The 10,338-nt window shown below is 46.3% G+C and overlaps 1 protein-coding gene across 1 annotated transcript in view; it reads left to right on the top strand.

Annotated features, from left to right (window-relative positions):
- The first annotated feature begins 6,619 nt into the window (after window positions 1–6,619).
- Plxna2 (plexin A2) overlaps window positions 6,620–10,338 on the top strand; it is a 179,252-nt gene continuing 175,533 nt past the window's right edge. Inside the window, 1 exon segment of the mRNA XM_037211113.1 lies at window positions 6,620–9,659. The gene's annotated coding sequence lies outside the window, so the exon portion shown is untranslated.

Raw genomic sequence — 10,338 nt, 5'->3', positions numbered from 1 at the left:
GCAGTTATACAACAGTATAGTACATATCTTAGATAGAACATATTAAGTATTAGATTCAGGTTCTTTAGGATAGGACACCCTTTGGAATGATCCTTGTAACATACCATTTACCTACGTTCTAGACTTCTCTGCATTTTAGTATGTGTTTTTTGCTTGATATTGTTCGCATTGATTGTAGTTCCATCTTATCTAGGTCATTATCCCTCATTACTCCTGGAAAATATTTAATAACCATTCCTTTGTATATAGTCTTGTATTAAGTTAGAACCTTCTTATTTAGACAAAAAGTGGCAGATGTGGTAGGTAGCCATTCCAGCTTTGGTCTGGAAGTTCCAACCCCCACTGAGGTTTTGGTAACTATCACGCCCACAAGGCAGGGCCAAGGGAGGGCCTAAAGACCTGAGATTGGGACATGCCCCCGCTCTTGCTGCTGGGAGCCTGGATGCTAGAGGTGTAAGGAGGAGAGTTCTCCAGAGAACATCGCCGAACTACTGCTGCGTCTTTCCCAGAACCCTCAACCTACCTATTCCTTCATTTGTAAGTTACGCCATTAAATAAATCTGCTTTTAACTACGTGGAGTGGCCTTAATAATTTTACCAATACTGTTGGGAGTGAAATCACTCTCAGAGAGGTAGGCAGTAAAGGCTGGAGGGAAAAAAATGCCAGAGCAGCCAGCAGGAGAGGCAGGAACCTGAGCATCCAGTATTTGAAGCCTTTCTGGGCAGCAATGGGGAGTTGTGCCAGGTATTTCCACAGTGAGTCCCTTGCTTTGCCCATGTGCCTGGCAGCATGGTCCAAGAACTCTGAGAGACAGGACCCTTTGTAGGATGTGTGAGCCTGGGTCTTAGATGCAGGTAGCTTTCAGTAGACTCTGGTATAGAGGAAGGCCTGGGTGGTAATGATATGACTATTATACAAATAATATCCTGGAGAAGGCAATGCTGGGTTTTCAGGGGTTAAAGCAACCCTTCTGGACTTTGGAGAGCCCTAGATTCTGTATGTGGACACCCTAAACCAGCAGTGATGATGGCCATTGTTCCTAACATAAAGACAGGCATTAGGAATGGAACAAGCTCCTTTTTCCTGGAATTCATCAGGCCCGAGGCCACCAAGGGCAGAAAGAATGGTCTGTGAGAAGAAGCGAAAAGTGCCTCACCTGGTCCTCTGGTGGGAAGGGGGTGGGAGGAAAAGTAGCAACATTATCCTCTTGGAAGAAAGAGCTGTGGCAAACTTTGGGATCATAACTCTGGGTCTTCTAGTCAAGTCAATAGAGAATGGGGTAGAGTATGAAGTGATAGCCAGGTACTCTCTCTCTGGCTTATTCTTTCCTGACCTTTTGTTTCTCTCTTCTCCTGCTGGTGTGGACTGAAATTATGTCATTCATTCTCTGAAAACATTATGTTTAATGGCAGCATAATATAGTATTATGTTGAATAACTGCAATTTGTTTCATCATGAAAGTGGGGGATTTGTAACCCTGCTTTCCTGCCCCGTTTCATTCTTCTAAGAGATGCAGGCTTTTCCTATACAATAAAGAGAGGCAAGAAGGAAACTGTCTCTCACTCCCCACTAGAAAATATTGGGTTGCTCTGAACGGTGACTGCCTGTTATCAAGCCTTTCGCCACAGAACACTCCAGACTCTACCTGTAACTGAGGTACAGGTAATAAATGATCACTAAGGGTAAGTTTAAAGGGGACTGTGTAGTCTCAGATAAAATACTTACCAAGTTTTACTTAATGTTCTGGTCAGTTGTTTGTTTTTTTTTCTAAGACTTGTGACAAGAGGGTTTAAATGAAAAGTAAATTTTAGAAATGTAATCCACTTGGAAGTCTGGGGGAAACACACTGGCCTGTGAAGTTGTGTCTTCCACCCGAGGACACCACCCAAGGTGCTCAGCCTGGTCAATTTGGCTTCTTTATCTGCTAACTGTGGACAGTCCACAAACCTAAGATGACAAGATTCCCAGTAGCAGGAAACATAGCTGGTGAATAATAAAGAATTGCAGCAGTGGCCATTCTTCCTTCATCGGTCTTATTTCTGTGATCATCCTGTTTATGGCCCTTAGGATTTGATGTCTCCTAACATGAATTTGACCTAGCAAGAGCATCATCCCATGCTTACACTTTTTTCTCTTTGGAAAGACCCTGGGAATTTCTCTTTCTGTGCTTTGACCTAGTAATACTTACAAGAGCATCAACTCACTGCTAAGATGGCTTCCACAGGGGCACACTTATGATCAAGGGAGCAGTAGACCACCTTTTCTGGTCACCCTTACTCCAGAGGATGGATGTACCCCCAGGATCAGCTTCCGAAGCCTCAGAACCTGCCCATGTATCCTGATTCTTTCCAGCAAGAGATAGCCATAGCAAGACAGGCTTTTCCCTGTCCTTTCCCCAAAGGGGATTGAAGAGGGCAGAGCCCCATGAAGTGGGGGGGGGCAGTTTAGGTGGCAGGGAAGGCAGCTGCTTGAAATTGATTGCTCTTGTAGTTTAGTTAATACCATGTAGCTCTCTCAGCTCTGCCCTGGTGGCGACCTTTAGATAATAAAGGGAATTCTGGGAGATTTCTGACAGGCTCATGACATATGGAGCAGGTCTGCAAGGTCAGGCAGTGTATCTCCCTGCTCCTGGCCCCAGGGTAATGAATCTTGTTTTGACTTTGCAAAGCTAGCCCAGTCAGTACCCCAGAAAGAAACAGAACCCCCACCTTCCAATCCCACACCAACCCCTCAAATGAGGGCACACCTTGGGATCCTTCATAAGTCAGAAAGACAACTCAAACTTTTATAGCCTATGTGAGGAAAGGACAAACAGTGGATGTTTTGCTAAGGCCCCAGGAGAGCTGGTGTGGTTTCCAGGGCTCAGTCAGAACACTCAGAGAGACCTGGGAAAGAAAACATCAGAAAACCCTCCCTGGTGTCAGGGACAGTGGTCCTGGGACAGGATCTACAGTGAGAAAGAACTGGAGTGGAAATGAATAGCAATCATCCCTGGGAGTCACCATGTCCCATCATTTTCTGAGGGCTGGCAAGTAACAGTAGCACTGTCTAGGTAGGAGTGGAGGATGGGAACAAGAGAGGCCCAAAGAGGAAAACCTACTCCAGCAAAAGAGCACAGATTAGCAAATCCTGGTGTTCATTCCAAACTCTGCTGCAGAGCAGTAGGTCTTCTGTACATGGCTTAGGGCAGGTAGGAAGCAGGACATAGCTTGCTGCCCTCAGATTTCCAGAATGTTCAGCACTGTGTATCTCTGCATTTCCTGCCCCAGTGGTAAACATGAGTCACACACACACACACACACACACACACACACACACACACACACACACACACACACACACACCTTAAACAATAAAGAGAATTCCTAAGCCAAGAAGTTCAAATCCATGACTCTTCCCTGCTATTGGTTGGCTCTATCTGCTGTAGCAAAGATTTCCAGGCTGGTGGGATCAATGACATATTTTAGGGCATTCTGAAGACTGATAGAATCCAGCTTTCACAGGTATTGCTCTCAAGGACTGTGAGGGAAGACTGTTCCAGGCCTTTGTTGTCAATCAGAGACAATGTCTTATCCTTACATATCTTTGAGTTATTTTTCCATGCATGCCTCTCTTTGTGTCTACATTCCCCTCTCCTCTTTTATAATTTATTTTTATTTTATGTGCATTGGTATTTTGCCTGAATATATGTCTATGTGATGGTGTTGGATCCCCTAGAACTGGAGTTGCAGGCAGTTGTGAGCTGCCATGTGGGTGCTGGGAAATGAACCCTGATCCTCTGGAACATCAGACAGTGCTCTTTACTGCTGAACCATCTCTCCAGCCTCCTACATTCCCCTTTTAATGAACATACTGGTTGTATTGATTGGAACCCAACCTCTATCCTTCTATTGACCTAGTTAGTGAAGTAGAGACTCTTCATTCAAATATATTTAGAAGTCTTTGGTACATTTTGAAGTTTTTTGAGGTTAGGACCTCAACATGGGAATATTGGCTGAAAAGACAATTGGACTTTAGCCCATTATCCCATCCTTCTGGCTTGAATTGAGTCCCTATGATGGTGCCTGGTTATTCAGCCTCTCTCCAGTGTCAGGGAAACACAGCTTGATGGAATCCAGGGGACTTTGAAAGACTAGAGCATAGGACACCATGCTGGACAGACAACCCATTGCTGCTCCCTGCCTTGTCTCTGGTTTTTTGACTATGGAGACTAGATCTAGTTTAACCCCAACTCCATCTCATAGAAAGTAAAGCTGAGGGAGAAAGGGAAAGGCTGAGTAGTTACTATTACCCTCAGTTTTTCTAGAAATACACAAGAGGGCCTACAGTACCACTCAGACTACCTTCTTAGGGGATAAGAAGAAATCAGAGCCCTGATTTCCCCCTCTCCTCTCCTCCCTGCTCTGGGCCAGGGCTAGCCACTTAGCTTCGAATAACACTGGAGTCTCTGAGGAAAATGACATTCCAGTAATGAAGCACATGCAGCTGGTACAGCAGTGACATCTAAATTGTTCCTTTGGTCCTGTTATTTTCTATAGGAAATTCTTCCTCTTCCCTCCTCCCTCCCCCTCTGCCTTTAAATCTTGTGCATAAAATACGCTAATAACAATCTTGGTGTCTCTATGTGAGTGACAGCTGAAATAAGAAAAAGACTAATCGTACCTCCTGCAGTCCTGTCACTAGGAGATTCATTGAGCCTTCTCCCCACCCCATCACATCCCTCCCCCTCCCCCATTCTCCCTTTCTCCATGGTCTCTTCTCAGTGAGAATCATGGCCATTTGAATAATAATATTATAGGCTCCATCAGGGTGACAGTAGGGAGAAAAATCGGCTCAAACCCATGATTATTCCTTCAATCTGATAATTATTTAAATACTAGATAACTTCTTTCAGTCTAATTGTGGCTTTTCAGCCATCAGTGTCCCCCGGGCAGTTCACCCTCTTGCTCACCTTGTGCTACCAACATGCCTGGACTAGCTCTGAGGTTGGTGCTGGAATGTGAGCTTGGCCCACTATGAGGGAGGCCACCCTTCCGTCCTTCCATTGCACTAACCCCATTGTGCCAAGGGAAGATTGGGTAGAATGTATATCAAAATTTCTAGTTCAGAAACTTCTTCCTCCTGGATTTTAATTCATTGAAACCTGAAGCCCATCGCAGGTCCAAACCCTTGCCTCTGGGTATCCCTTGACAGCCCTTTATGATACTCCACTTCAGAAACCACCACAATCTCTTCTGCAGTCTACCCTAGGGATGGGCTATCCCCTTAATATCCTACCTCAGCTGGGTGTGGTGGCACACTCCTTTGATCACAGAGGCAGGTGGATCTCTATGAATTCAAGGCCAGCCTGGTCTGGTCTATGTAGTGAGTTCCAGAATATCCAGAGCTATATAAAGAGACCCTCTATTAAAAAACAAAAAACAAACAAAAAACTTCAGTCCCTTCTGCTGCAGCTCTAACTCTGTTGGAAGAAGGAATTTTCTGTGCTGAGAGTAAATATGGCCCAGCTGTGGAATTATCTATAACCTAAAGAGGTGGGACACTGAAGACATCAGAGCTCCCAAGACAGAAACTAGATGCCATTCCTGGGTGTGACTTTTACCAGGGCCTGACTAGGCTAGAGGAGGCTATTGTCCAGGGCTGGACAGGGGCCATTCTAATCATATATTTTAGACTCTCTACCCCTCATCCTAGGCTTCTTGGGATCTGTCCCCAGCACCAGCTCTTGGGCCAAGTCTAGCACCACATTCCCTTCTGCCATGTGCTGCATCCAACATTGGAAGATACCTTCTGTCTCCTAGACAGCACAGCCTCCAGGTAAAACAATATAACCAACTCCCAGGACCCACTTCCGACATCGAGGGGAAAAATATTAACTTTGTGTTACAAGATAGTCTGTCCCTGATTGATTTTTGCATCATTCTGAACAAGTAAATTCCTTTCTGTAGGGGTTGGTTGGGTTTTTGTTGGTGGTGTTTTTTTTTTTTATGTGAAAACAGAGGTAAGTGGTAGATTAGAGTAACCTTAAAATGTCCTTTAATGCCCACTCTGAAACAAAGCTTTCAAATCCAGTCGACTATAAAAGAGATCTAGAGAGGGAATAGATTATCCTCTGCCTTGGAGGAAAGAGGATGAGGGAGTCCCTGAGCCACCAGATTTATCCTGCGCCATCTCTCCCCTTTGATCCTCTGGGTTCTGCTGGGTATATCATCCAGTAGAGGACTGGTTGATATAGGCATCACTACTACCGTGGTGACAGAAAATACTATTACAATGATGACAGTGATGCAAAAGGTGAGTTCTATCAGCACTGTGATGATGGTGGTGATTACAGTGTTGATGGTGGTGGGTAGGGAGAAGATGGTGGAGCTCTATGAGCACTGTGATGGTGGTGGTGATTACAGTGTTGATGGTGGTGGGTAGGGAAAAGATGGTGGAGCTCTATCAGCACTGTGATGGTGGTGGTGATTACAGTGTTGATGGTGGTGGGTAGGGAAAAGATGGTGGAGCTCTATCAGCACTGTGATGGTGCTGGTGATTACAGTGTTGATGGTGGTGGGTAGGGAGAAGATGGTGGAGCTCTATCAGCACTGTGATGGTGCTGGTGATTACAGTGTTGATGGTGGTGGGTAGGGAGAAGATGGTGGAGCTCTATCAGCACTGTGATGGTGCTGGAGGTTTCAATGATGAAAATGATGAAGAAGCTGGGATGGTGGACTCTATCTGGGGTGGTAGAGCTCTATCAGCACCGTGATGGCACTAGAAATGACATGACAATAACAGTGATGCATGGTAGGGTATGGAAGGCTGAGCTCTTTTATCACCATATGGTACTGTAGGTAACAGTGATGGCAATGGCAGCAGTGATGGAAAACATGGGGACAGTTAAACTTTATCAATATTGCAGTGCTAGAGGTGTCTAGGGATAACAATGACTGTGATAGCAAGGTTGTGTGGATGATGGAGCTCTATCAGTACTGCAATGGTTCCAGAGGTGACAGTGATGACAGTGATGGAGAGAGTGGGAACAGTTGAGGCCTGTCAGTACCATGGTGATGCTGGAGGCTACAACAGGGATGGAGCAGGTGGAGATGGTGATACTACCCATGGGTCCTGTGACATGAGATCTAGCATGCACTTTGACTCTATCACAAAGTTCTATGCAATTCTAACTCCTACTGCCACCATCTCCTCTGAGGTAAGGGAGGTTGGTGACCACATGGAGGCATATGCACCTAGAGCTCATGGGAAGGGCAATAATAGTGGGAGGAGGGAATCCTGCACTGAGCTGAGCTGGAAATGACTCACCTTCACTTCCTTCCTAGATTGCCACTGACACTTATGCCAGCTGGTCAGGAAGGTATCAGATGCCTTAGGTGGCTGTCACCAGCACCTGCTGCCTGGATCCTAATCAGAAAGATGGTGTCATCAGACCTGCAAATAAAATATTTAGTGGCACCTGCTTTACCCAGAAGCAAGTGTGAACTCTACTTGGTATCACAATATCCATGGGGAAGATGTTGGGGAAGTTCTGTGGGTGACTCAGAATTCTAGGACAGTATATACCTGATGGAGAACTGGGGAAGGGAGAAGAAAACTGGTAGAAGAAAAAAGTTCCAGAATATGACAGCTGACTTCATGAACTAGACACAGAGAGATACTGTGATGCAAAGAGGGGCATTTTATTAAAAGAAAACTCTTGTTTGGCACTAGCAGAGAAAGTACTAACTGTACAGTGTCACAGGCTTCCGCCAAACTGAGGATGGAATATCTGTTCTGAGACTGATCATATGGTAGAGGAAAGCAAGAAGCTGGAAATATCATTGGTAATAAAGGTTATGGCCTCCTGAGCACATGGTTGATGCTGTGCTGAGGGATTGTGGCAGTGATGCAAATCCTGCATGGCAGGTCCCAGGACTAAGCCCATTTCAGGTAGATGGAGAGAGAGCATCCCAGAGTGACTTGGTGCTCTGACCAGGTGCACACAGCTGAAGCTCTGCTTAAAACCAAATATCTGAGTCCTTCATCCCAGCATTTAAGCATACCACACTCTGCTTTTCACAGGCACAAAGGTAGCTGCACTCCTTACCGTGAGTTCACCTGGGTGGCCTGACCTTTGACCACTGAACCCGCTTTAGAGCATATCTTGGTTCCATCCATCTTGGCATATAAATCTGTGGCCCTCAAGATATCAAACCTTTCCATCCCTTACCACAGGAGACAGTGTCTCCTCTGGACCCCAGTATCCAGTAGCAGCTGCTGGGGTGAGTAGCCTCTGGGTCTGGGGATGAATTTCCTGACTAGTCACCAGGAACATGCAGTTGGAGGGGTACAAAGAAAACAGGCCTGCTTCAGAGATGTACTGGAAAAGCCTGTCAGCTACATAGGCAGTATAGAAGGAACTCTGTGTCTATTTAACCCAGACTCTAGGAACTGAAGGAGATGGACCTCAAGGCATCATTTCATCCAGAAGGAGGAATTTACAGACTGGCTAATTATGACAGCTCAGGAAACAGACTCAGGAAAATGCTAGACCACTATGCCCACCATAAAATTTGTGAGTGACAGACATTGGACCAGTATTCCTGAATTCTCTGTACTTCTTTCTGCTCTGTGACCTCAGGCCTTCTAATTATTAGCCCAGTTTTTCCACTCAGAATCCAGCTTTCAGCAGCCTCTCTGATGTCTTCAGAGAGGCTGTGTTGAGACTTGTGCAATAATATGACAGAGAAAATTAGCCTGGGTCTGTTCTTTTTCCCTATTGCTAACCTTCCAAGTAAGCTCTGCCACGGGGCCAGGGGGATCAACACTCCCCACATAATGCCCATCCGTGGGAAAGAAAAACATAAGCAAGAAGAAAAGTCAGGGATTCCAATGCCATTTCCCATCAGAGGCCTTTGTGATATCGTAACAGGTATCAGTGGTGAGGCTAAGAAGTTCCCCTGCAATACCACACTGACTTCCATGACAGCCAGAGAGCTAGGGACTCGATCAGGCTAACGTCCCAGATTTGTTCCTCAAGCCACTTACTACTGAACTATGTCATGGAGGAGGGAAGTGAGATGGCTGACTGTGTCTTCAGATGCTAGTCTCTACTCTCTGGACTCCTCCTGGTGTGCATGGGTCAGGCATGTATGATGTGTGAAGTGGGAAGGCAGGAGCATGCAGTGCCACTGTGCTTCAGAGAGCACTTCTATCCTGCAAGCTCCTATACTTGCAATGGTGACAGGCAGCCTCATCTGCAAAGCTCGTCTTGAATGGACTATCTGTTCTCATGCTGCATCCTCCATCTTAAGCCGCTTGTGGCCCCAGGGGAGCCCACCTGTGGCCCATATTCTAGAGAAGACCATGCAGTGTGGCCTCCTGCAATTCCCCATTTAGCTGGAGAGTTTGAGGATTCTGTTATTTCCTTTCTGCAGCTCCTCTTGAGGAATTCACGTCCTGCTACCGGCCTCAGGACATAGCTAAAAATAACTTGCTTTTCAAACTGAAATCTGGGCGAGTTGGGAGCCTTTGCTTGTGAGGCCGGAAGGGCTGTGTTAGAGTAGCTAAGCTCAGCCCCAGCCTTGCGCTGCCCTTCCTCTTTCCAAGGAAGCCTGGGACCTCATGAATCACCTCCAGAACACCCACCAGAATCCCCCTGGAGAAACGGAGTCAGGTTAGACCACCTTGGCACTGTGCTGGCTACAGACCTGTGCTGCAGAGTGGAGGGACAAGAAAGAGAATCTCTAAATATACAAAGAAAAACTGGGTGGGGGTGGTGTCAGACTGGTTATAACCCCGTCCAGCCAGACTGGGGAGTTGAGGGAACAGGCAGGCAGGCCTCTGCTAAGCTACCTGGGAGCAAATTCTCTTCCTACCTGGAGTGTTTCCATTCCTGTCGTCAGTGCACCCAGAGTTCTGTCAGTACTTGTCAGCAAGGTTGCCCAGACACTTTATTTAGCTTGAGAAAGGCTCTCTTAGCTAAATGGCTGCTGCCTCTTCTGGTGCAGCTTTCAAGTAACTGCTGTACATCCTAAAAGTCATGGGAAGCAAGATTGTCCAGGGATGACTGGTTTCCTGACCTCTGTCCCCTTGCCTGGGATCTCCCCATGCTGGTCTTAGTGGGTGTCCTCAGGGGTCCTTTCTGCTTACTGGGCAGCTTCTTGGAATGCAGACAGGATCAAAGCATTCAAGAGTGGAGGCTGAACTTGAAGTACTGTGATCAAGACCCAGGGCTAACTAAACTCACAGATGATTGAACAGCCAGAATTCCCCAGCAGCGACCAGATAAAACTGACCCTCCTAATCCTCTTCCTCTACTGCTGCCCAAGTATTCAACAGAGAAAAGAGCTTAG

The sequence above is a fragment of the Peromyscus leucopus genome, chromosome 15 (genome assembly GCF_004664715.2).
Source record: "Peromyscus leucopus breed LL Stock chromosome 15, UCI_PerLeu_2.1, whole genome shotgun sequence".
In the NCBI taxonomy this organism is placed as follows: domain Eukaryota; kingdom Metazoa; phylum Chordata; class Mammalia; order Rodentia; family Cricetidae; genus Peromyscus; species Peromyscus leucopus.
Note: the sequence above shows the minus strand (reverse complement) of the source record. Positions and strands in the feature narration are given on the sequence as shown.